Source organism: Narcine bancroftii, chromosome 8 (genome assembly GCF_036971445.1).
Source record: "Narcine bancroftii isolate sNarBan1 chromosome 8, sNarBan1.hap1, whole genome shotgun sequence".
NCBI classification, from domain to species: Eukaryota; Metazoa; Chordata; class Chondrichthyes; order Torpediniformes; family Narcinidae; genus Narcine; species Narcine bancroftii.
This window is the reverse complement of record NC_091476.1, coordinates 18,672,389-18,699,441: the sequence shown is the minus strand read 5'-3', so window position 1 is coordinate 18,699,441 and position 27,053 is coordinate 18,672,389. Positions and strand designations below refer to the sequence as shown.

The 27,053-nt window shown below is 38.7% G+C and overlaps 1 long non-coding RNA gene across 1 annotated transcript in view; it reads left to right on the top strand.

The window, feature by feature from the left end:
* Positions 1–27,053, top strand: part of LOC138741677 (uncharacterized) — a 222,028-nt gene that overhangs the window by 148,055 nt on the left and 46,920 nt on the right. The window contains exons 6-8 of the long non-coding RNA XR_011343658.1: positions 4,600–4,767; positions 19,301–19,321; positions 20,566–20,615. This is a non-coding gene — a long non-coding RNA (uncharacterized lncRNA). The remainder of the gene's footprint in view (positions 1–4,599; positions 4,768–19,300; positions 19,322–20,565; positions 20,616–27,053) is intronic.

The following is a 27,053-nucleotide window of genomic DNA, read 5'->3' as shown; positions in this document are numbered from 1 at the left end:
GAATGTGCTTTATTCATTCCAATTGTATGGTCACCTGATTGGCACAAACTAAATAACAGAACTGTAGTGATCTGCAGTTTTATTATTCTTATAGAAGAAAAAGTATAAAGCTTTAAAAATATCTAGATGGATATTAATGCTTTCTATGTTCCTTCTTATTTGCCCTAAACTTTAAATCAAATCGAAAAGACTCTGTGTGGTAAGGGTTAACTTCTAAGCATGTTTGTTAAGAAAAGACTTAACTGGGACAGGACTCTGAACTCTCCCATCAGTGTCTTAATCCAAGCCTGAGGGTCTGAGAGGGAGATCTGAAAGCCACAAACGTTCATAGGAAATTGCAAAAATATTTCTCAGAGTATGAACCTTAATTAACCAAATTACAGGGAATTATTAAATCAACAAGGCAGAAGCACAGTGAAATGAGGAACGACATGACTCAAGTTCGGGCAGAAGTTTGACTGAATTCTGCAACATTGAAACAGAGGCATTCGGACTTTGTTTGGCCAGGCAATTAACCTTTTTTTAAAGAGGAGATTACCTGACTCCTACTTTACACCTGCCAGAGGTGCTAATCTACAGAATATAAACACCTACATTAGTACCCTAACCCCCTCTGCACCACGAGATTCCTGATTCCCTTTTAACCCTTTGGACTCTGTGTCCTGGTTTTCAAGGACCATCAACAAGCACATATACTTTGCGTCCTGGTTTTCAGAGACTGTTTTTATACCCAACCATCAGCTGGTTTGTACTGGTGTTCATACTGTAGTTTACCATAGACCCAGTCTGGAGTATATATATCATAAAAGGTTAAAAATGGCCAGAGTTCAAAAGATTAACACCACCCACCAAACATATTCTTAAATCTAAATGTAGACATACAGCATGATAACAGAACCTTTCAGCCCTTGCTGTGCAATTACACCCAATTAACCTACAACCTCCGTAATTTTTGAAGGGTGGTAGGAAATTGGAACAGCCGGATGAAACCCACCCAGATGGTGAGAACGTACAAACTCCTTATAGACACCATTAGATTTAAATTCCCCGGTCCGATTGCCGGTGCTGTAAAAGCATTGCGCTGTTACGCTAACTGTGCTGCCCACTGTGGTAAACCACTGCATGCATATGTTTGTTTGGTCACACCCATTGGCTCCTCCTACAGGGTCCAGAATGTTCTACTGTTTCCTGCCCAGTGCAGAAGAGTCGAGCAGTATGTATGTTCTTTTGTTCTAAAGCTAATAAAAGTCTATCAGTTCGTACAACTTCAGTCTCAGTTCGTACAACTTCAGTCTTCTGGAGTTATTGATGGTTCATCACCCACCTACACTAACTGTGCCACCCTCTACGCTAACCGTGGGTTAATTATCAACCGTATTGAAAGTGTCAATGTTAAACGAGACTACACATTTTCCCATTTTTTTCATTGGTTTGCAATTATTTTTAACCAATGTACAAATGATGGGATTAAGATCGGATTGTTTTCAAGCCATGTTGCTGTGTCTTGGAAATCTATCTGGTTTTTCATTGTTCTATTTGCGTTGGGATTGCATAACTAGGGTAAGAAAAGCATGAAATGAAAAATGCTGAGATGAGGTCCTAATGCTAATTTGTGGTCTACACAACATTATCAATATTTGTGATTTACTTTGCAGGTCTTTCATGATTGCTGCAATACTCGTGATTCATGTTGATAGAAAGACAGTGAACAAGAGAAATTGCTTTCCACTTCCATTTCCACTCCATTCTAGCAAAGACACACATTACAAGAGTGCAAGATTAATAAATTAATCATAAATCATTAGTGCTGGCAACTCTCTACTTCTTCCAAGGGAAAATCTTGAATAAATATTTCCTGAGATACAAAGATACAAAGTGCACAGTGGTCTTGCAACATTGCACCTACATTAAAATCCTGCCCAGCTGCTTTCTTCAGGCAGTATTCATCACACCATCAAATATGAGGAAAATTTCCCATCACATTCCCTTTGAGTGTCACTCATACATTTTCTGAGATTAAATCCCCTTACAATCTTCCTTCTTCTAATGGTTGAATAAGAGTGTTGGCTATCCAGTGTATGAAATAGATGAGGCACAAAACAGAAAGAGCATAGAGATTTTTGCTAAAAGAAATGTTTACATTTTAAGCAGAAGAATGGCATGTATGTAAATGTTGGCTAACTCTTTCAGAAAATCTTGATGTGATGTCCCCCCCCCCCCTAAATATATATGTTCAAGTTATAAAATTTAAAATGGCATATTTCAAGCACCTTATTCTGTATTGAATTAATTTCAACATCCTTGGTCTTGACTTCAGATCTCTGCATGGCCTCATTCTGCACCACCTCTGCTCATTCTGAAGCCCTTGTAATTGGCAATTGTTCTTCACTCATGCTCATCAATTAATCTCTTCTTTCCCTTCACATTACACTCGTTTAAGCTTTGCCCATGAAATCTTTGATTGACAGCCAATCCCCACTCTGCAGTTAGACCACTTCTTTGAACAACCATAGTTCTTCAACATCTCTGAACATTTTTTACATATGGAAGCATTTAATACATCATTAAAAATTAAGCCATTAAAAAATAAAAATTACAGAAAATGTTTTTTTAAATATCAACGATAACATTAAAAACCCATTTGAACAATTAAAAATATAAGCCAAACACGTAATTAAATGCATGTTGTTTTTTTCCTGCAGCCCATATGATTTCCATTCAATTAAATAGTCTCATGGATCCTGGGTCAGGTTTAAATTGGAACATGTTCAGAGAGCAGATTCCCCAATGTAACTGCCGCTAATTTCAGTAAGCGTCAGCTCTGCTGCTGGACTCCATGAGGAATCTGTTGGCAGAGAACAGCTGGGACATGACTGGCAGTATATGAGGCTTCCCTGTTCTTTAATCTGACCTTAATTCCACTACCACCTCTCATTACTTGTTCCCTTCACTTTCCTATAATCACTCTATCAACTCTTCAAACTCTGCACTTCCTCATGCTTCATATCTTCAAAGAAAGATATGAACTCTTCCTTATAATAAGCAGATTCCAATTCACTAAAGGCCAATCACTAAAATGTTTTGGCACAACTCATACCTGAAAGCCTTAATGTGGCATGGGTACTGGGTATAGTGAATGAAACTGAGAGGTAGAAAGGTGTAGCTGTGTTTGGTATTACTGGAGAATAGCTTCACAATTCATCCTCTTTTTTTTTCTATGAACACCATCCAGTTGCTTTCTGCATCCTCTCATCTCCCTCTTCACACCAGGACCTCACCATTGTTCTATTTTCATTAGAAATGGTGGAAACGTTAGCCCATCCTGTTTCTTTAGGAAGAGGATGCTTCCTGTATCGAACACGTGGCCTCATTCATTTTAAACATAGCAATCTTCTATTCAGAAGTTAGCTTTGTGCCTATTGCAAACTTGAGATAAGTTCAATGATATTGTGCGTGCTTTTAAGTACAACTGTGACAGATTGTGGATGTGTTTTTGAGAGATCAATTGGGCAGGGTTTTTAGTGTAGGTCGCATACAAACACCTTAAAATGGATCTTATTTAAAATACTGGAGCTCTGCTCATGCTAGACAGTCCAGTGCCAAGAGCCTTTGCAAAATCTTTGGAGAGTGCCAAAGAGACTTCTATAATGGATTGTTGTTTACAAAAAGGCAACAGATGAAAGAACTCGTCGGAGCCGCAGGCTGTCTGGAGTTGAACTTGCTGTTCTAAGAAGGTCATGTGGTTTTTCAAGCAGAGAGAGTCAAACAGGCTTTCTGTGTGTGTGTGTGTGTGTGTGTGTGAGAGGGAATTTAGTTCTGCAGTTTTACAGTCAGCAACAGCAATTGGGACTGGAACAGAACAAGCTGGCAAGCTTGTGGAAAACCCCATTTGGAAGATGGGTTGTGACCTTAGTTCAGCCTGGTCAAAGCACTTGTGGTTCATGCAAGAGGAGAGGACTGACTGCCTAATGTTTCACTTGAAATAAGAGAAACAAAAAGGAATTATTTGGTGACCTGAAAGAAAGAGGTTATCATCTGGAGAACCCTGATGAGGCAAGTTTCTTCGGCAAGACACTGAAGAGGTTTGTTACAAGGAATCAGTTCTGGGTGGCCAGCAAATGATAAATCTCTCTCTGAAAACCGACAAGACCCTTCCTGACCGGTAACCATTTACCTTTCAAGCACCAAAACCTGGTGAACATCATAAATGTTAAATTCTATGCATGGTGAGATTGGACTCTGAATCAAAGAACTTTTCTGAACTTACACACACATTACACACATAAGCGCTCAGAATTAGAAGGGGGCTAAGTAAGTCAATGAAGTTAAAGTGTGATTCTATTTTCATGTTTAAAGATAATTAAAAGCAACTTTTGTTTAAGTAACCATTTGTCTTGTTGAATATCTATTGCTGCTATATTTTGGGTACCTCTGGGCTCGTAACACAACAATTAAAGTATAAAAGTGTTCATGTAAAATGAATTTCATAGTAGAATGTATATTGTTCATGTGATATTGAATCATTTTTTTGCTCAAAATGAAATGTTAATGTCCATTGTTGTTGAACATATGTTGAATGCTCCTTTGTTGTCATTTCAGGAAATTGGAGCATGAACATGAGCCTGCGAAACACCAGGCACTGTAATCTAGAAACCAACATTTATGGAAGGAAGTGGAGCCATTTGGGTGCTCAATAAAGGAACAAAATTGATCTGCTTAGCTTCTGGAAGTCCACAATAAAAGACTGTGTTGCATCAGATTTCTCAGGTGAACATTTCTACTTTTATGGGGATTTCCATGGGCTTCGATCCGCTCCCAAACTATCCACCTCTGCTGCCAGACCATCCAGTTGAATGTTGAAGGAACAGGTTATTTTTTATAATTCTTTACATTAGGTCACAATTGATGCCCCACTACTTCAAACAATATTTTTAGCCGTGACTGTACTTTAAGAGCTAGGACATGGTAGCACATTGCACAGGTGAGCAATGAGCCAATTCAAAGTTAAAAGTCCAGAGTTATTGTCAGAGTACATATATGACATCACATATAACCCTGAGATTCTTTTTCCTGTGATCCAGTCAGAATTTTTACTTATCAGTAGTGCAAAAAAAACCTACTCAAGAAAAGATACATTTACAAAAGAGAGAAATGAAAACAAGAAGGAAGTGCAAACAAACTGTACAATACAGAAAATAAATATTCGATAATAAATAATGTAGAAAGTAAGAATCCTTAAATGGGCCTCTGAGTTTGTTGTTGAGGAGTCTGATGGTGGAGGAGTAGCAACTGTTCCTGAACCTGGTGGTGCGAGTCTTGTAGCACCTATACTTCTTTCTTGATGGCAACAGCGAGAACAGGGCATGTGCTGGGTGGTGTGGATCTTTGATGATTGCTGCTGCTCTCTGACAGCAACTTTCTCAATGGCGGGGTGAATTTTGACTGAACTACTGGACTCCGTCCAGTGAAGCAGTCAAGCAGCACACCTTCCATGTCACATCTGTAGAAATTGACCAAGATTTTCGATGTCATACCAAAGCTCTGCAATCTACTGAGAAACTAAAGCACTGATGTGCTTTCTTCATAATGACATTCATGTTTTGGATCCAGGAAAAGTCTTCTGAGATACTGACTCCAAGGAATTTAAATTCACTCACCCTCTCCACCTCTGATCCCCAATGATCACTGGATTGTACAACTCTGGTTTTCCTCACAGGAAAAAAATCTCAGGGCTGTATGTGATGTCATGCATGCCCTCTGACAGTAAATCTGAATTTTTTGAACTTTGAATATATGGATTTCTTTCCTTGGCTTTTCATGTTTTATGACACAGGGTAAGACCTCCACTCATTGCTTGGTTTTCAAGGAAAATTTATTTTGCTAGCTATCTATTTCTTCCACCATGAGAGGATATACTCCCTCTCAATTCCTCTGGTGCCTATATCAATTTAAATTTCTATTTATTTATTTATCTAAATATTGTTTATTGATTGATTTATGTGGTATTTTGATGTTAGATTGGCTCCCACATGCTTGTCTGATGAAATGATTTCTTATTTGGTCTCTTTGGGCAATTCATATGCTGTAGGTTTCCTTTTGTGCTTTAATATTCAGGTGACTGTTTGGCATTGCCAGTAGCACCTTGGTAGAAAGAATGCTGGTTGTTTTCTTGGTGCTGATGTGTTTTGATTGTTGTTACAAATTTGATGGCATTTAGTTGATATTTTGGCTTGCAATTTTGCTTCCATTTCTCTGTTCATTCTTCTGCTGCTGGAGAAGATATTTGAACTCTCCTGGCTGTTTCAACAATGAGTTGGTGATATTTGAGTGTAGTGTTTGGTTTTTTTTTCCTCTTCACACCAGTTAATTTTATTTGCACAACACTTATTCAGATGTTCTGGTCCTTGTATTCTGTCTTCACTCTTGAGATAATTAGTTGAAGTTGACCTGCTCTCTCTACTTGGTGTTTATTATGTGACATAGGAACTTGTTTGTTGTCATGTATTCTTCCATAAGGTACTCGTGAAACTGTTGTGGAGATTTATTTATTGCTGACATTTCCAAAATAATACTAATGATGAATAAAGCTGGAAGATGATTCTCGTTGCTCCTAAGAGATGGTCCTAATGAATGGTGATATTTTATTCTCATAAATTTGCACGGTGTTTGATGTACATGATTCATTTATTCATGGTGTTTCTACACTCACCATGATGTGTTCTTGTTGTCTAATTTGAAAGCCTTTCCTTGATCAATAAAAGCTTGCATTGCCTTTTATTGTGCTCCAGATGGTTTAAAGCGAACTTCCTGATGGTTACGATGGCATTTGTACAATTTTTTTTCCCCTTAGAACCCCATCTACACTTCTGATTATTAGTGTTCTATTGTGGTCTGGATCTTTCCTTCCCAGTACCCTGGCAGACATTTTTTTCACTCTGATCAACAGTGAAATGTCCCAAAGGTTCATAGTGTCTCTTCTCCTTCCTTTGTTTTTCGAAACTAGGATTACAATGGCTTCCTGCCAGTCCAGGGGAGTCTTTAGTTCTTCCCAGTCTGTAATATTAAATGCCATTCTTTTCTTGATCCTACTATTTTTATTGTCATTGCCAGTAAATTATTGACTCAACGGGCTTGTTTCTTGGCACCAGTTTAATATCATGCTCAACCTCTGACAAAATGATCTTTGGTTCAGAACCTGGAGCCTGATTGTCTCATGTTCTTCTGTTCCTCTTTTTCTGTGATAGGCTATGGAGAATTTAACAATTTAGTGAAGTATTCTCAACTTTACAAACCTCCTCTTGTCCCATTCTAGTTTTACTTTCAAGTTGTTTATTATTTCCATTGATTTATGGCATCTGAACTTGAAATAAATTATGTAGTGTTGTTTAATTGTTTATTTCTTTGAAATTATATTCACTATGGAGCGAAATGGGATGGAAACCATCTCAGGGCAATTTTGCACCACTTTGTAAATTTATATCAGATGAACATCATGTTACACTGTCCCCCAAGCATCACTTTCTGTAGAACATTGTGGGGAACATTAAAGTATCTTACCTCAGGAACAATAGTACATTAATAAATTAAGGAGTATATTTATTGTGCAGACACCAATTAGAAATGGATCTTGCAACCATATAGAGTACCTACAATGAGCAGCAGAGATAAATTTATGGTTAAATAAATAAGCTAAAGAAGGTTATGTTGTTGGTATTAGCAGAAGATGTTCATGTGTAATGTAAATGAGCTAAATGGCCTGTTGTAGATTGTATACATGATTAGGGGAGTTCTGCGCTCAAAACTCATTAGAAATTTGAACAGACTGAAGGACTGCTACATTGGCAGAAGTTTAAGGGTTTGGATGGGGACGTTAAACAGTTGCACTTCAGGTTGGTCTATAAAATCTAATGGCCCAATTAGTAAGAACATTTTCCCAAACATCCTTGCCAATAGTTATCCTTCAATCAACAGTACAGAAAATTGTATATTTGGTCACAATTCTAGCGCAGTTAGAAGGACCTTGGAAAATAGTTTTGTACTGTATCCTATTCTAAATCAGACATGCATTAAAAATGAGGTAATGGAAATGGATTTGCATTCTTTTCCACTTATTAAACTAGTTACAGACAGTGAAGCCAGGCTTAATGGTGTCTGTATATCATTAGCTGTTTTAAAAAAAAAACCCACTTTGGGTTATCTTGGTGTTGTGAAAAATACCTTAAAACAACATGCCTTACTACATTGTTTCAAAGACTTGTAAATATCTCCTCTTATGTGCATGCATCTTATAAATGTATAAACATATAAAGGGATTTAGCCAGTAACTCAGATCCTCCAAATCTGAAGTAAAAACAGAAGAATCTGGAAATTGTCATCAAGTCAGGCAGCATCTGTGAAAAGAGAAGCCAAATTAATGTTTCAGGTTAAAAGTAGACAGTCAATTCTAAATTTATTCTAACTCCAGATCAAAGGTCAATTTGGCTATCAGGTTACTTTTTCAATATGTCACTGCCAAAAAAAAATGCCTTAATTTTTAAATGTTTATAGCATACATTTAGGTAGAGAAAAGTTTTTAGATCAATTTTTTGGCAAAAAATGGCCAGTGTACTTAAGGGTCCTCTCGAAAGTGCATTTCATTGGGTTCACTGTGAATGGGGACTCATGTCCATTTCCAGAGAGGTATGGTAGATGGAGGGAAATAAAAGTCCAGTTCTGTTTTCATATGTTACTGGACTTGGATGGGTAAGATATATCTCCTTAGGGAAAAAAAAGATGATCTTAAAAAAATAAATCTGATGTTTATTTCAAGAAGAAACAAAAGTAAACTCATGTGATTTTCTTTTCTTTTCATCCTGAGAAATTTCTCCTGGGACATGCCCTTTCATGAGCAGAAGAGAAGATTTGTTGGCAGCAATTCTACCCAGATATTTTACAGAAAAGAGGTGGCCAAAATCAACCACTATTTCCAACTTAGACTTTTCCAACCCTTAGTTGCTTGATTTTGAACATGTGAACAGCAGAACAACTGATGCATTTAGGAGACCAAGTTGAGAAGGGAAGGAATAAGCCACAAAATGACAGAGAGAAAAGCTTATTACTGGCATAAAGGAAACTGATGGGGAATGTTTTCCATTTAATAGTTTATACTTACATTTTGACCTCACCATCTTGATATTTCTTAGAGACATTACAGATATTATAATATGACAAAAATAGCATTGAAAGGTCACTGGGATTTCATTAACTTATAGAAATCACAGGTCACAAGCCTGAAGCCTTGCAATAAATACTTGACCTAACAGTGTACATTTTACAGCCTTCCAGTTAATGAATCCATTAACAGAACTCAGTGTTCCAAAGTTCAAATGCAGGATCGCCATCATTAATTTTATTGTCCACTTTATATCCTTCTCCGCCACCATCTCGCCTACCTCCCCCACCCCACCTTTTCGGTTCGAGTGAATGGATATTAAAACTTTGGACAAGGATATTAAGATAAACATGGATGAAAATAAAATACACATTCTGGATTTAAAGCAATTTATTTGCTGCTGAATCATGAAATGAATGACAAGCATGGGAATCAAATCGAAACAATAGCCTTGGGATGTCATTTTCTGATTTGTTTCCGAAAATTTACATTTGGCCTCATGTTGATTCTATATCTCCTTTGTTCACCATTTCTTGTTTAAGTCAGAGAAGCTTGCATTCAATACCTTTAAGTCTTTTAACTGTGGAAAGGGAATGGAAATCCACCATGGCATTTTGTTTCCATGACCCTAATTTCCAATGCCGGACTGATTTAGAGTTGCAATACTCTCTACTGCTGGAACATTGTGACACTGTGAGGCACAGAAACTCTGGTACCTTCTTCAAAAAAAAGGCAGGAGCAAGTTCAAGGGCAGCATTATTTATTTTCAAAGCCATTGCTGGCAGGATCCTGAAGCATGCCAGTAGCTGGAAAGGCTTCCAGATTCTTAAGCATGCCAGTAGCTGGAAAGGCTTCCAGATTCTTAAGACTCATTTTGGCAAGTCAAGGACAGATAGTTAATTTATTGGAGTTGACGGAGAAGTGCAGGAAGTTAGAACGTTCAGAAGCTGTCAGTATTGCCTTGCCCACTTTTGCAAGCGTCATAAAGAACTGACAACATGTTTGTTTGTTTGTTTGCAGTTTTCAGATGACACAAAGGTTAGAGGTGTTTCGGGTGTGTGGAAGGTGATTATGGGTTATAATAGGATGCGGACTTGAGTGGAAAAATCCGGATAAGTATGATGTGATGCATTTTGGAAAGACATGGTCAATGGCAGAATTCTTAATAGTGTGGAAGAACAGAGGAACTTTGGGATCCAAATCCATAGATCGTTACCTTGCAGGTTGATAGGGTAATTAAGAAGGCTTATGATACAATATCCTTCATTAGTCAGGGGATTGAGTTCAAGACTCAATGTATCTCTGGTGAGACCACATTTGGAATATTGTGTTCAGTTCTGGTCACTTTATTACAGGAACAACGTGCAGAGAAATTTACTAGGATGTTGCCTGGATTGGAGAACATGTATTATGAGGCAATTTTAGCTGAGTTTGGGCTATTCGCTTTGAAGCGTAGAAGGATGAGAGGTGATTTAATAGAGGTCTACAAGATTAGAGAGGCGTAGAGAAGGTGGACAGCCAGTGCCTTTTTCCTGAGGCATAAGTAGCAACCAACAAAGGATAGCTGTACAAAGTGAGGAAAATAAAGTTTCAGGGAGATGTCAGGGTAAGTATTTTTACACAGAGAGTAGAGAGTGCCTGGAATGCATTACTGGGCTAATGATGGAGGCTGGTACAATAGGAACATTTAGAAGACTCTTATACCACAGGCACATAGATGAAAGAAAAATAGAGGGCTATGAGGTAGGAAAGATTTAGTTTTTTTTAATAGGTTTCTGTCGGTTGGAACAAGACTATGGGCTGAAGGGCCTGTACTTTGCTGTAATTGTTTTTTTTTTCTCTGTTCTCCAGCTATTCTTTACAGTCACCAAGTATTTACTTTTTCCAGTGAAAATCTATCCTTGTGCAGCAAGGATACAGAAAGCTCTTTTATTTCACATAATAATAGGGTGTCTTGCTCAGAGAGAGGGCAGGCACAATAGTCGACGTCCAATTAAACTTTTCTTTTAGAATTTACCTGCTGTAACAGAGCCTTCCTGTTAGAATTTCCTTGTCACCTGTGCCATTGCATTTTACTTGTGCAAGAACCGGTTCAGACAAATCATTTTCTTGCAAATAAGAACTCATCAAGCTGCTTGGTTGTTTACGATCAATCCACTATTTATATTGCTTTAAGGATGTATTTGGTCGAAAACATGTGAATAAAATATTTTTTTGGCAGCTAGTTTGAAGTTGCTCCTCTGTGGATATTTATCTATGTAATAGCGCAATTTGATCTTGATTCTTTCTGCTATTTTTCTGCTTAAGGATCAATACCTTTTAATCAGGTGAAATTCTTCTACTATAAACTATGCTGGTTTATAATTGGATGTTCAAAGGTTGGACTGCAGAGTGTGCTCTTTGCTAATATTAATTGGCTGCTCTCCATATCCTTTGTCATTGGATTAATGTCTCAGCATTGCTGCAAGTCATATGTGAGTGTAACCTGCAGAATCACTGGCATTAGTTTAAATTTTGTACTTATAAATGTCTATTTGCTTTGGCAAGTAGAACAATGAACATACCTTGAAAAATGTCTAAAATGACTTTAGAAAATAGAACTCTCGGCCTCCTTAAAAAGTGGTTAGTAAACTATTTTAGAGAGTTATCTAAACAATATTAAACAATGATATGATTGGCAACAAAACAAGCTAATGTCTCACTTTGGAGCTTGGTCAACTGTTTGCATGCTTGTTAAACATGAAAACAGTGGGCAAAGATTCTCCAACCCTGGTGGTCTGAGAAGTCCTCAGCAAAAATTAATTCTGCATCTCATTATCAGCGTGAAATGTGGAATGTGTAAAATAATCTGCCAAGTTATTTTGAATTGCACGTGCAATTCCAAAACTCTACCTCAAAATTGGGCCAAATCCATTTGTAAAGTAACAGCAGGGTTCACTATTGCTTGTCATTATTGATGTGTGAATAGTCCAACATTTTGTGGCTGGGGAGATGTAATTGCAAATCACCATAAGTTACTGGACAAGTTTCATACTGAACTGTCAACCTCACAAAAATGATAGTTTGCTCTCAACCTCACTTTGAGTTTCAAGAAATTGCTGAATTTGTGTTTTAATTAGAAACTAAACTCACTGCAGAAGGTCAGAGACTTAATGCAGGTTAGCATCAGACCTTAAAATGACAAGGACTAATACAGTATATATTACTGTAGTGTAACTCAACCTCCCCAGACTAGAAAGGAAATTGTAGTGTCTCATTGTACCCTGTAGTATTTCACTTCAAAATTTATTTCATTTTTATTTTCTTTTTGCTTCTCTTTTCTCTTTCTTAATTAAATCCTTCTTCCTAAAAAAAAAGTTATTGACCTAATATATTAATGTTAATTCTCTCTGTGCAGAAGCTGCTGGGATCTGTTGCATCTATACATAATTTTCTATTTGTAATTTTTTGTTCCCTTCTGATTTCCCTTTGATTCTAAATCATCTTTCGAAATTCTGGCTCTCATTGATTAAGAGCAGTTGGTCCCATGCCCTGTTTGCTTTGCCACATGATTATCATTCTGCACTTGTGGGAGATAGCATGGTTGAACTCAAGGCTGAGGGAATAGTCTCAGGTTGGGCTCTTCCAGTACGATCAGAAATAAAGTGAAGTATGCAGTCAACGAGGGAAAGGACTCAATGTGGGACCAGAAACCAGCAATGAGGAAAGAGGATCCAGTTTTTATTGGTTTGTGATGTTACAGCCTATGCTCTGTCAAGAGCATATATGACGTTAAAAGAAACATGTATTGGAACCTTCCATAGCTCAATGGAAATGGATCATCTTTGTTCCTGAGAAAAAGATGCCAGTTTACGAACAGCAAATGCCTGCTGCACAAATATATAGACACTGCATATAAACAATTGTTGACATTTTACATGTTCACTGTAATTATTCCATTTTATCAGTTTTAGATCAGTATTTTTTTAACTGACAAACTAATTCATTAACTAGTATTTGCTGCCTCCTGGCGAAATGAGCACTTATTTCTGGACCTCTTGCTTCCAAACTCCCCTGGCTGGCAGATCTAACTTAATTCCTTCATAAGTGATTGGTTTAAAAATAACAGGGAAATATTTAGGTTTTTTCCATGCTCAATCCTTGCCCTCCCCCACTCGCAAGGGGTTGAGTTTGAATTCAGTGCTCTCAAGGGTAAAGGCAGTGTCCCAGACAGTTTTATTGCTTCAGTATGACATACATTACAGGCACTGTCAATAGTGTGACTGCGTTCCTAATCACCATACCACACTAAATTGTAACTCCTTAGAGAACGTTTGAAAGCCAGGTCATGCTACTATTTTGACTGAACAGTACCTAATGGTTGAGGAAGTCTTGTTTGGAGATGGGGAAATATGGCATAGAATCTATAAAATACAGACGGAATAAATGTCAAAATACATGCATTGTAACCCCAAACAGATGGGGTTGTCGATTTCTTTCAATAAAAAAAAGTTAAGTTAATTACAGGACCTTGACACATGGCACCTGCAGGATATATTTTCCAGTCACCAATGTTGATGACACCAGAGCAAAATATAAATTATAGGATGGAAGATTAAGAGAGCATCTTAGATGAAAAGATGTGCATATGTCCCAACTTTTTCTAGATTCTCTATTTATATCTGTGCCAAGTTTATCCAAAGAGACATTACTAACCGAGTTGATGGATTAGGAGAAATATTGGGGTGTTTATCCTTGAAACATAAGTATTATTCAACTAGATTGTGGTTGACTTGTGACCTAATTCCATACACATTCCATTTCCTTGTATATCTTAATACCAATGGTGAATAGAAATGTCTTAATAGCAGATGGAAAATGATCAATTATTCTCACATCAGTTGCCAAATATAGAAGAGACTTTTGAATTTATATTGTCCTTTTATTATAGCAGTGATTCCTAATTTTAAACCAAGTCCCTTCATTCTGGGTTCCTCAACCACCAGAAATAGTGCTTCTCTATCTACCCTTTCAGTTCCACTTAAAATCTTGAATCATTTCACACTATAAACTTTAAAATTCCTGTGAATACAACTTTAGTTTCTATAATCTTCCATTAATATAATCTTGGAGCCTAAATATCATTCTGGTAAATTATCTCTGCATGGTGGGGTCCAGAAATACATGCAATGGTCCATAAAGGGTGTTGTATATTTGAGGCTTATATACACTCTTTAGATATAAAGGTCAGCCTTCTATTTATGTTGGATAATTTTCTTTGCCCGTCCTTGACATTTCAATAATTTATGTACATTGACTTTCGAGTCTCAATGTTTTTCTCGTTGTTTAGAATGTATTCAATTCAATCCTTTTGGTAATATACTTTATCACACTTCCCCACCTTATAATTCATTTTAGCTATTGAATTGATTAAAATTATTATTTTGTGTTATCAGTAAATGTGGATATGTGGCCTTTCATCTCATCAAGTTGCCTTGAAAATATGTGGCCTCAGTGCCACTCCCTGCAGACCTTCCCATTATTCCTACTCTCTTCCAACTAGAAATGGAGGAAATTTAAAACTGAAAGTACTAAGTAAATTATGCAGCATTTGTATAAAAACAAACAGTTAATATATCAGGTTAATGACCTTTTACAAGAAAAAGAAGCAAAGATTCTGAGCAGTATGTGAAGCGAGGAGGAACTAAAGGGGAAATCTGGAGAGGGTTGAAGGCAAGAGAGTTTAAATGAACAAACGTGAAAATGAAAGAAATCGCTAACAAGGAGGGAACAAAGGAAATTTATAAAAAGCTCCTTCAGATAAAATTTATACCTCCATTTGAATATATCACATTTCCATCACTGGGGCTGAAGATAAACCCAACAAATATGAAATGGCACACAAATCTTTTTTGTTCAAGTAAAATATTCCCGTGAATTTCTTTTAAAGAACCATTTCATCCAACTTTCAATTTGAAAATAAATTGTTGCCAAGTCCCCAGTTTCACCCAAACAGAAATTAAGGATGGCTGGCAAGGGGAAATGGAAATATCAAATTATGGCTTGTCTATGGAGGATAGGATTAAGGCAAACAGTTGGGGAAAGTACAAGATGTTTAAATCTAAATTAAAATGTTGTTTTTGCCTTGGAATGCTTGATGGAATTGTGTTGTACTCAGTAAATGATCTGTGAATATTTCTTTCAATCCTAAGATGCCAAAAAGAGCTAGAAACCAAATAATATCATTGCCTACTCGTTTTTTCCAGTCAGTAGCACAGATTCCTTCAAACACTCACAAACCAGATAATTGAGTGTGAAAGCTGCCAGAGGAGGATGAACACCAATACTAAGGCTGACGTGCACTTTCTCTGTTCAGGGCTGACGTTGCCTCAGAACCTGAAAGAGTTAACCACAGGCACCTTCATCTCCCTCATCCTACAGCTCAAGAAGATTTATCTTCTATCCAACAGTATGACCAAAGAAAAATCATTTGAGTTTTACAAGCTGATTTCCTTGTATTAGGCAGCTAAGGTGATTATTATTTCCTGAAGATTGAGGGAATGGCAATGCTGTTGAACCTGCTGTATCACCAGCGCTGCTGTTTGTGTGGGAGAGTAGAGACACAGCATTGCTCCAAAGGGTTCCACCACCTGGTCCTAATGTACAGGCTTTAAACGACCTGTTAAAGGAGCCAACAGTGTTTGTAAGTAAAATCTTGCAACCACGGAGGTCTGTGCCTGTGCTTGGTAGTGGCCTCAAGGGAGGACTGGAGGAGGGCACCTAAAACAGGAAGAATACCCTCCCATTGAGAAGGAGAAGCAGAGGAGACAACCCTGCAGGATGGTGACCATGGCAATCAACCAGCGAGGGGCTCAGCGGCTAAGGAACCGTCACAGGTTGTGGGAGACATGCAGTCGGGACTCTTGTGGTCTCTGGGCTTCTGGAGACTGGCTAGGTGTTGGAGCTGGGTTTCAAAAGAGCTGAAGGCAAGAAGGGCCTTGGGCGCTGAAGGCTTCCTGATTGTGTCAAAGATTCAGATCTGGATCTCGGGTTGTTCATGACTCTAAAGAGTCTCTCTTTTACTTCTCTTTCTCTTACTGTAATGGGCAACGGGCAATGGTGACTGTGTCTACCTTACGGCAGGCAGAAGCCAATTTCGTGTTACATGTTCTGTACCATTACATGACAATAAAATGAATCTTGAATCTTGTCATTTTAATTTTAAACAGTTCTAAGGTTGGATATTTTCATACTTGACTTGCTGCTATGAGGGGAAAATAAGCAAAATGAAAAGATTCCACTACGTTGCAAAAGTAGAATGTATGGTAGATGAAGGATTCTTGCAATGCCCTGTGAAATCTCATTTCAAGCCACATTATATGCAAAACAATCATGTCCACATCAATTCATCAGGATCAATTAAAAAAAATATACCATAGAAATCTTTACTTCCAATTTATTCTGTTCCCAAGATGTAAAAGAAAATTGGTTTTGAGCATCAACTTTACAAAACAATCTGCACTCTTAACCTACAATATCTAAACATGCTAGAGAAACTCCAGCAGGTCAAACAGCATCTATCAAAAGTAAAGGGCAACCAACATTTGAAGCCTTGGCCCTTTGTTAAGGTATATTCCATGAGGAAGGACCAGCCCCAAAATGTTGGTTACCCTCTACTTTCTATGGATGTTGCACGACCTGCAGCATTTCTCCAGCACATTTGTGCACTACCCTCAAAATCCCAGCATGCGCAGACTTATTTAGCTGCCCTTTGTTAATACGTGTGTTACAAATTGCCTTTGGGTGAGAGAGGAAAAATCTTCACCATAGTTCCTTGATGGTTCCCAGATACCACTGCTGTAAGTGATTTTCCGTGGATGTCTGATGAGAAAAAAATCAATGGTGATGCACACACAATTGGATAGCTCTCTGATTGAGCTCATGCAGGAGAAATGGGTCTACTGTATGTGTAAGGTACTAGAGGGTGGGTGACTGGCACCTGTGACATTTACCAGAGGAGCAGAGAGAGCCAAGATAAAATACAAGCTGATCCCATGTTTTTATTTCCATATTTTAGCATCGAGGACTGTTTGCAGTAGTGGACAGGGTTAATTTATGTTTGGATTACAGTGAGGAATTGTGCGTAATGAAACACTAATTATAGCCCCAAGTCCTGTTTCCTCAAAGGAAATTGTATGGCATGCCTGTCTTGCTTAACTCATTCCAGATTGCTTTCAGACTGTGAGTCCATGTGCTTCTGTTTGAGAGAAAGTCCATTTTTATACAATGTACCAAGTAACAATAGAATGGCCCAAATACTGAAAATTTAAATTTGAGTTTATCAATTACATGCTCTTTGGCAGGTGCAGCTCACTTTTTTTCAGAATATAAGCTATTTAATATAATTATCCTTGATAGACATGAAAAGATTTTATTTGTGGCAGTGGAAAATTAATCAACATTTTCTCAAGCCCTTTTAATCAGATGGAGGGCAGCATCATTCTCACCTGGGGAAGTTGTTTCCATGCTGTATGACTCGATCAGGACAAATTTATGACTACTACCACATACATCAGGCTGAATCTCGCTAGTTCAATAGTTTCAACAGAGCCATCGACAGTACACCATTCAAACCAAATAAAGTCCCATGCATACGCTAATGCCAGGACTTACTGGCAGATATGTGTGCTGGGAGAGAAGACAATTTAGTCACTATGCCCCAATGGTTGGACTTCCCATAAAGTCCAATATTGGAGCCCAGACTTGCTGGAATTCTCAAAACTTTGGTGGGAAATCACCTCTCAGTTCCCTTGCACTAGTCAGATCTGGCACAGGAAGACAATCTCAACCAATCTCTATATGGATTGATGGCTGCCAGGTTGGAAACATGGAGAAAATAAGTTATTGTTAACGATTATTTGCCCTAATTTAAAATGATTTCACTCATTTAAAGTTGCTTTTGTGTTTTTAGCTTAGCTATTAAAAGCTAGCATTTTTTCTTTGTTTAACTATTTACCTATCTTTTTTAATTACCTTTTAAATGTCAGACCAATTTTAAAAATGTAAACTGCCATGACAGCTTGACAGAAGGGAAGCTCAGCACTGGGGTTTGTCTTCTGTTCAAACCTGTCAGGATCCATTTTAGGGGTGGGGTATTCTTACTACATTGCCTGAGGCTTAGTTACCCCTTGGACTTTGCTGGTGGACTTGAGGATGTGGAAGGCCACAAATAAGGCCTTCACCATCTGTCCCACATTAGTATTGGTTTACAAATCCATGGGTGCTTATTCTGGGTGGTGGGTTTATTCCATCATAGAAACAAAGAGTCATACAGTATATAAACAAGCCCTTCAGTGCACTGAGCCGGTTCCAACCATCAAGCACCCATTTAAACTAATCCCATTTTAATTTCTCATAACTCCTGGGATTCTACCATTCATTTACATGCTGGAGCAAATCATAGTGCTCAATTAATCTATCTATCATGCATGTTTTTATTACGTTTTAAACCTATACTGCATGGAAACAAGCCCTTCAACTCAACTCATCCATGTTACTGTGGCAACCCATGCTGTCACAGGAAGAATGTGCAAACTTCATACAGATGGTACCAGAAAATCCGGATTGAACTCAGGTTGTGGGAGCTCCGAGACATCAGCTTGACCAACTGCACCACTCTGCTGCCAAGTCATTTGGCCAGTAGACTAGAGGACATCTTTCTCAATTCTTTTATGTTTTCAATGTTACCACATGTGAGACTAGAATATTTGATCCCTTACAATGACAGAGGGGGGATGCTTAAAAGGGACATGAGGAGCAATTAGATTGACTTGAAAACGTGGAATTGTGGTGAGTGAGTCATTTGTGCAGGTATGACCACGTACAGCTGAGACCTCATTTTTTTTCCCCACCTCATTGCCATGATAAGAACACAGAGCCAACAAACACTACTGGCATATCTTCAAAGGCTACATTTTCATTACTGCTGTGTTTTTGGATTTTCCACATTCTGACAAAGAAGTCTTTATGAGCTACTTCCAAAAATTTGTAAATGATACACAATGCTGCTTTGGTGGTGGATGGAATAAATGTTTAGTGTTACTGTTGAGAGATTTAATTAAATAAGCTGTTTTATCTGAGTGGATATCTTGTTTCTCTGCTCTTTTTTAGAGTTGTACTAACCCATGAAAGGTGAGAATATTTCATCACACTCCTGGTTGGCACTTGTCAACATTAGCAATGGAAAGAGAATGTGGGAAAAATGGAAACTCCTTTCCCTCTGTTGTACTGTTGCTCTTGTATCGTCTGTATGTCTGCTGCAGGTAAGACACTGGGGAAAAAGTAATATTCACAATATTAATTGTGGAGAACTTACTGATGTTAATGTCACAGTCAGGAACTGAGATGACACAAAACCTTCGGTCCAATTAAATGGCTGGAATTGGCTTCTATTATACTGTAAATAAAATTTAAAATTTAATTTTCTTATGCCAAGCAAATTGTCTGCCTAAGCTAACCTCATTTGCTTTCTATAGAGTTGTCATGAATCAGTTAATTAAGTTTAGTGATCAAAACTGGAGCTGATAAAGGACTGCTGCGGCTTGTATACCAGCAGTCACAAGCCATCCCATCAAACTTGTATCAGTCACAATGGCCTGCTTGATTCATCTTCTTTCCCTTGTTGTTTGTACATTCTAAATCTGCTACTTTGTCACAGGAGGTCATTTTTGACCCTGATATTTAAGCTTCTAATCCCACCATTAAAACTGTTCTTAGCTGTTATTGACACCCTCTTTATCTTTCATCAGGCCACTTACTTATGCAAATAAAACATGAAAAGTCTGCAGACACTGTGGTTGAAGTAAAAACATGATGCTGGAGAAACTCAGCAGGTCAAATATTGTCCTTTATATAGCAAAGATAAAGATGAATAGCCAGCAGTTTGGACTTGAGCCCTTCATCAAGGCAACACTTATTACTTACTAAAACATTCCCTTTTTTGTTTGTAGGATATAATTGGTGGACAATACAAGGAGGCAGGTATTAGCAGAGGAAAGGCTATCATGTATCCACAGCCTGCTCCTGTTAAAAGAGACAGCTGTAAATAATCAGATAGTGTGACAGCAGGCATCAACTTGACAAAACAGTCATAAAATTTATTGATAAAGTAATCAAAATAAGCACCAAAGAGCATAACGGCCAGTTTGAACATTCGGTCTGATATTATCCCTGTAGAAAATAGTTACTCCGCTTGCTTGGTAGCAGTCTTTCTGATTCTGCACGTAACCAAGAGTTGAGAAAAGCTGTCAAAATATTTCAAGAGTTTGAAATGTTTCTTGTCATAAGAATTTTCCACTTTTCCATACAAGGCACTTTAATGTTGTGAATAGATCTCTCAGTAATTTTAACTTAACATTAATTGTTTTCATTCTTAGGTTCTGAATTATTGCTTTCAAGGCCAGCATTCATTGCTTATCTTTAGAAGGTGAGTGACGAGTCACCTTCTTCCAGAACTATTACAATGCATGTGGTAAATGTACAAATTTTGTTGGTAATTTGGAAGTGTCAGAGATAAGAACCAATATGAAAGGTTACCCGAGCTAAGACTTTTCTCTATAGAGCTTCAGAAAATAAGAGACAACTTAGTAGATTTGCATAAGATTATGAGAGGCGTAGGCAGGGTTGGACAGCCAGCACCTTTATCCAGGATGGCAACGGCCAAGACCAGAGAACATCTGTTTAAGGTGAGCGGAGGTAAGTATTTTTACATAGAGAGATGCGGGTGCATGGAATCATTGCTAGGGTGATAGTGGAGGCTGATACAATAGGGATTTTTAACAGATAGTAACATAACTGCTAGTATAGCAGTTAGTGCAATGCTGTAATGACCAGGGTTCGAATCCTGACCTGTGTGTAAGGAGTTTGGACATTCTGCATGGGTTTCCTCTGGGTGCTCAGGTTTCCTCCCACCCCTTCAAAGACGTACTAGGATATGGTTGAAGGTCAATTGGGTGTAATTGGGCGACACGGGATCGTGGGCTGAAAGGGCCTCTTACCATGCTAATATTTTAAAATTTAAAAGTTGTAAGAAAAATAGAGGGGCATGGGTTGTAAAGTTGAAATGGGTTAGGTAGATGGTGGAGAGATTTATATAGGGTTCACAACATCATGGCTGAATGTCCTGAACTGTGCTGTCATGTTTTATGTTCTAATGACAAAGGAGGAAAGGAAAACTTGTACTAATTGGGATTTTGAAGAGAATGCAAAGGTGATGTTGTTCCTGTGGAGGGACATGATGCTTTTCTGCTGTCATATGTGGTGAAGGTTACAGATTGGAAGGTACCCAAATAAGGAATAAAAACTTTCTGTCGTGCATCTTCTACCTCCTACTTCAAACATTATATGGTAATGTTTAAATTTATAGATGGAGTGCCAATCATGTGGATGGTTTTGGTGCATGATGTTGATATAGAATAATTAATAGCTTCTGAAACACAAGCTTAGAGGTCTTAAAGTCTAGAGCAGCCATCCTCGATAGGGGCCCCACATTTAAGTAAAAGCCTTGTTTTCATTTCATCTCTTGGAACAAAATATTTTAAATGTTTTCTATGTAGAGGGCAGGAGAGAAAGATGGAAGAAACCAAAACTTGACTGCTTCACAGGGAAGAGGAGAGGCATAAGGGAGCCATAGCCAAATTAAGGTTGAGAATGGCTGGCCTAAAGTATCTATTTAAGAAGATGAGGTACAGATTGAGACCTTTTATAGTATTCAGTGCAATAATAATGAGCAAGTGCACAAAGAGTTATGCATTTGCCAATTCCCTAAACTTCTGAGTCGAGTCAGCTGAAGGGCAGACTGATCTTTCTATCACTTATACATGTGAGTTGATCATTTTGGTGTTAATGTTGCAGTTAATAACTTATGTCATTATGAATTTAATATGAAGGTAGTCAAGGCAATTAAAGAAGTTGTTATTTCAACCCTTATTGATACTATTTGTTGAGTTTCCTTGAAGAATTTATTGCACAAAGTGAAACAGCTTGGTGACAAAGTCAGACCAAATTGAAGTCCCCCTGAAAATAAGAGTGAAAATTGTGGTTCATTTTCCCAGATCCTTCTGCTTGTCTTACAACAAAACAAATCATAGTTAGACATTCATATGCTTGTAATGCACCTTAACCACTCACATCCAAATCTTACAATTTTCACACAAGCATCTTTTTAACCCTGGATGGAAACCTGCCATTTGTGAAACAATCACAGTGACAGAGCTGAATAACTGCATTCTTCTGCCAAGATTTGCTCTTCATATCCTCTCGATTTTTTTTTGAAAAAGCCATCACCCTGAGGAAGTCTGAAATCCTCTGCTTTCTCTGCCACCCTCTGACACAAGGAAATACCTAGTTCTCAGGTAGCTTGACCTGCTTTTGAGAGCTCTCTACCCATTCCTGCAGACGTGATATATTGCAGGGGAAAAGCCACCAATGTTCCCATGTCTGCAGCCACTGCTTCAGAATCAGAATTTACTATCATGAACAAGTCATGAAATTCGGTGTTATCCAGCAGCGTCGTAGGGCGAACATTCATACTATGACCATCTTACAACATTTCTATAAATAAAAAAAAAATTAAAATAGTGCACGGAAAGTAAGGCCGTGTCTTTGGTTCAATGATTATTAAGGAATCTGATGGCAGTGGGGATGAAGCTGCCGTTGAATGCTCGTCTTTAGGGTCCTGTACCTTTTTTCCCTGATGGTGGCAGAGAGAAGCGGGCGTGGCCTGGGTGGTGGGGGTCTATTCTCAGAGGCTTTTTTTAACACACCGTCTCATGTAGATGTCCCTGATGGAGTGAAGTCTGGTGCCTGTGATGTCACAGGCCGAATTAACAACCCTCTGGAGTTTATTCTTGACCTGAGAATAGGTGCATTTGTACCAGACAGTTATGTAACCAGCCAGAATGCTCTCCACAGTGCACCTGTAAAAGTTTTCGGTGATGTACCGAATCTCCTAAGCCACCGCACAAAGTATAGCCACTGACGAGCTGCCTTTGTGATTGCATCAACATGGAAGCTCCAGGACAGATCCTCTGAGAAGTCAACACCCATGAATTTGAAGTTCTCGACCCTCAATGAGGACTGGGTCATGTTCCCCTGACTTCCTCCTGAAGTCCACAATCATCTTTTTGGTTTTGCTAATGTTGAGCACAAGGTTGTTGCTGTTACACCATTCAACGAGCTGATCTATCTCCCTCCTGGACGCTTCCTCATTGCTGTGTGTGATTCTGCCGACAACTGTGGTGTCATCAGCAAATGTAGATGGCATTGGAATTGTGCCTGGCTACACAGTCATGGGTGTATAATAACAGTGGGTTAAGCACTCATCATTGGGGTGTGGCTGTGTTGATAATTAGTGGGGAGGAGACATTGTTCCCAATTAATACTGACTGTGGTCTTCTGATGAGAAATTCAAGGGTCCAGTTGTAGAGGGGGGTACAGAGGCCTAGAGCAGTGGTTCTCAACTTTTTCTTTCCACTCATTTTAAGTATTCCCTATGCCATAGGTGCTCTGTGATTAGTAAGGGATTGCTTGGTATGTGGATGGAAAGAAAAAGTTTGAAAACCACTGTTTTAATTTTACCTAATTGACTCATTATGTGCACGGTTTTATAACTGTAAAGGAAATGGGCCAAAGACAATTTTTCTCAAGCAAAATATTTCAGTAACGATTGGGTCTAGAGCAATGATTCTCAACCTTCCCTTCCCACTCACATACCACCTTAAGCAATCCCTTACTAATCACAGAGCACTGATGGCATAGGGATTACTTGAAGTTGTACGTGAGCAGAAAGAAAAAAGTTGAGAACCATTGACCTAGAGGTTGTAGCTTCTTGACCAGCACTGAGGAAATAACAGTATTGAAAGCTGAACTGTATTCGATGAAGAGCCGCTATCTGTATGAATTGCTGTTTTCAAGGTGATTCAGACCTGAGTGGAGGACCAGCAATGCTGCGTCTGCTGTTCATGCAAAAACTAAACTTTTGAATTAGTGCCTGGTTTTGGCCAATTGTTGATTAGCTTTATAAATCAATTGGGAGAAGTGAGGGACTGAAGTGATATCACACTTCTTGCTATATGATCAGATTTCACATTGTGTGTGAGGCTAATCTCTGCAAGAGTTGGATATGTCTGCAAATTCAATGCTGGAGATGCCTGTGGGAGAGAATGTGATCTTGGCCACCAAGAACCTTATTTTCCTAATTTCAACATTTGGCTGCTTACCAACATGTTGAACAGAGTAATTCAATCTAAAATGTGGGTGCATGCATGGTTCACCCCTTTGGAACTGATCTGTTCTAGTCGTGTCCAAAAGGACAGGAGGAAATCAAACTTTGTAGCCTACAGCTCTATGACTTTGGCAGTTAGTGGAATGAAAGCTTGTATTGTCGGAACTTTTTTACATACCCACTCATCTTTTACCATCTGTTGAACTCTTATTTATTCCATTTACAGGAGGCTTTCCAGGACATTTTGAAAACAATATTTGGTAGCTTTGATTCCTCAGAAAATTCATGTACAGTTATGCCAAAACAAAAAAATGTAAAGAACAAATGAATGGAAAATAATCTTGTCAACAACCATGGCGGGGGTAGGGGGCGGGCGGACGGACAGCAAAAATGTTCAGTTAAAAAAGCCATAGGTGCTCTATGGTTAGTAAGGGATTACTTAAAGTGGTATGTGAGGGGGTTTGAGAACCACTGCTCTAGACTGATTGGCTGAATGCAGGCACTGTCCCATTTTAAACAATGTAACATTTTGACTTTGGACCATCTGTAAATCTGAGATATCAGATTTGATTGTGAATCATTTAAACAATTCATTGGATTAATATGAAGTAGTGTTTAATGGATGAATGAGCTGAAATCAGGGTATTTGTGTTCAAATTCAAAATTATGTGCTTGTGTATGAGGCTAAACAATGCAGTAGTTTGCCTCCAAACTCACTGTGGAGATTTCTGGCGACCAAGTAACTTTTATCAAAACTGATAGCAATGATTTTAGATTCTCAGAATTATTTATATCCTGAAGCTAAATGTTTCAAATGACCAAGACTAGAGGCCTTGTGGACAGCGAAGTAGGCTTTCAAAGCTTGCCGAGGTATCTGGACCAGCTTAAAAGTGGCATTCATTGTCAGAGTACATACATAACCTCACACGCAACCTGGAGATTCTTTTTCCTGCGGGCAAGGCAGCATTGCTACTTATTGGTAGTGCAAACAAAAAACTGTACACCATTTACACGAGTATACAAATAAAGAAATGTAAATAAATAACTGTGTAATATCGAAAGGAGAAAACAAACAAAGTACAAAAGTAAGAGTCCTTAAACAACTCCCAAATTGAATTTATTGTTGAGGAGTCTGATGGTGGAGGGGTCCGATGGTGGAGGGATAGCAGCTGTTTCTGAACTTGCTGATGCAAGTCTCGTGGCACCGAGTCGTCTTTCCTGATGATAGCAGTGAGAACAGAGGGTGTGCTGGGTGGTGTGGATCCTTCATGATTGCTGCTGCTCTCCGAGTGCAGTGTCCTCTGCTTTTTGTCAACCCTCCTCCCTCAATAGTGGGGACAGTTTTGCCTGTGATGTCCTGGGCTGTGTCCACTACCTTTTGCAGGGCTTTACATTCTGGGGTATTGGTGTCCCTATACCAGACCCTGATGCAGCCAGTCAGCACACTTTTCCACACATCTGTAGAAATTTGCCAGTGTTTCTAATGTCAGACCAAATTCGTAAGGAAGCAGAGACATTGATGTGCTTTTATCATGATGCCATTAGTGTGTTGGGTCCAGGAAAGATCCTCTGAGATGGTGACTCCCAAGAACTTAAATGTGCTCACTCTCTCCACCTTTGATCCCCCAATGATCACTGGATCGTACACATCTGGTTTTCCCTTCCTGAAGTCAACAATTAGCTCCTTGGTTTTGGTGACATTAAGTGCAAGGTTATTGTTGGTCCGCCATTTGGCCAAGTTTTCAATCTCCCTTCTGTATACTGACTCATTGCCCCTTTTTATACAACCCACTACCATGGTATCATCAGTGAATTTGTAGATGATGTTGCTGTTGCACTGAGCCACACAGTCATAGGTGTAAAGTGAGAAGAGCAGGGAATTAAGAATACTGCTGTGTGGTGCTCTGATACTGATGGAGATTGTGGAGGAGATGTTCTTACCAATCCCAACTGATTATGACCTGTTGGTGAGGAAATCAAGGATCAAATTTCACAGCAGGGTGTGGTGTCCCAGATCTTGGTGTTTGCTGATCAGTTTTGAGGGAATGATGGTGTTAAATGCTGAACAGTTATCACTAAAGAGCATCCTGATGTATGCATCTTTGTTGGCCAGATGTTCCAGGACTTTGTGTAAAGCCAATGAGATGATATCTACTATAGACTTGTTTCTACATTAGGTGAATTTGGAACGAATCCATGTTGCTGCTCACACAGGAAATGTTATGTTTCAACACCAACCTTTCAAAACATGTCATCACTGTGGATGTGGGAGCCACTGGTTGATAGTCTTTTAGGCAAGTTACCACCCTGTTCTTGGGCATTGGTACAATTAACATCTGTTTGAAACAGGTAGGTATCACGCCCTGCCGGAGTGTGATGGTGAAGATATCCGTGACTTTTGGTAAGTTGGTCAGCACAGACATTTACTACCAGGCCATGTTCTCTGTTGAGACCGGATGCTTTCCTCAGATTCACTCTCCTGAATGCAGCATGCATGTCATTCTCAGATGCGGACAGGAGAGGATTATCAGGGAACATAGAGGTGCGCAGTGATGGTTCTTTCTTGTTCTTGTGGCCAAATCGGGTGTAGAAGGTATTGTGTTCACCAGGGAATGAAGCTTTGTTGTCTTCTACTGCACT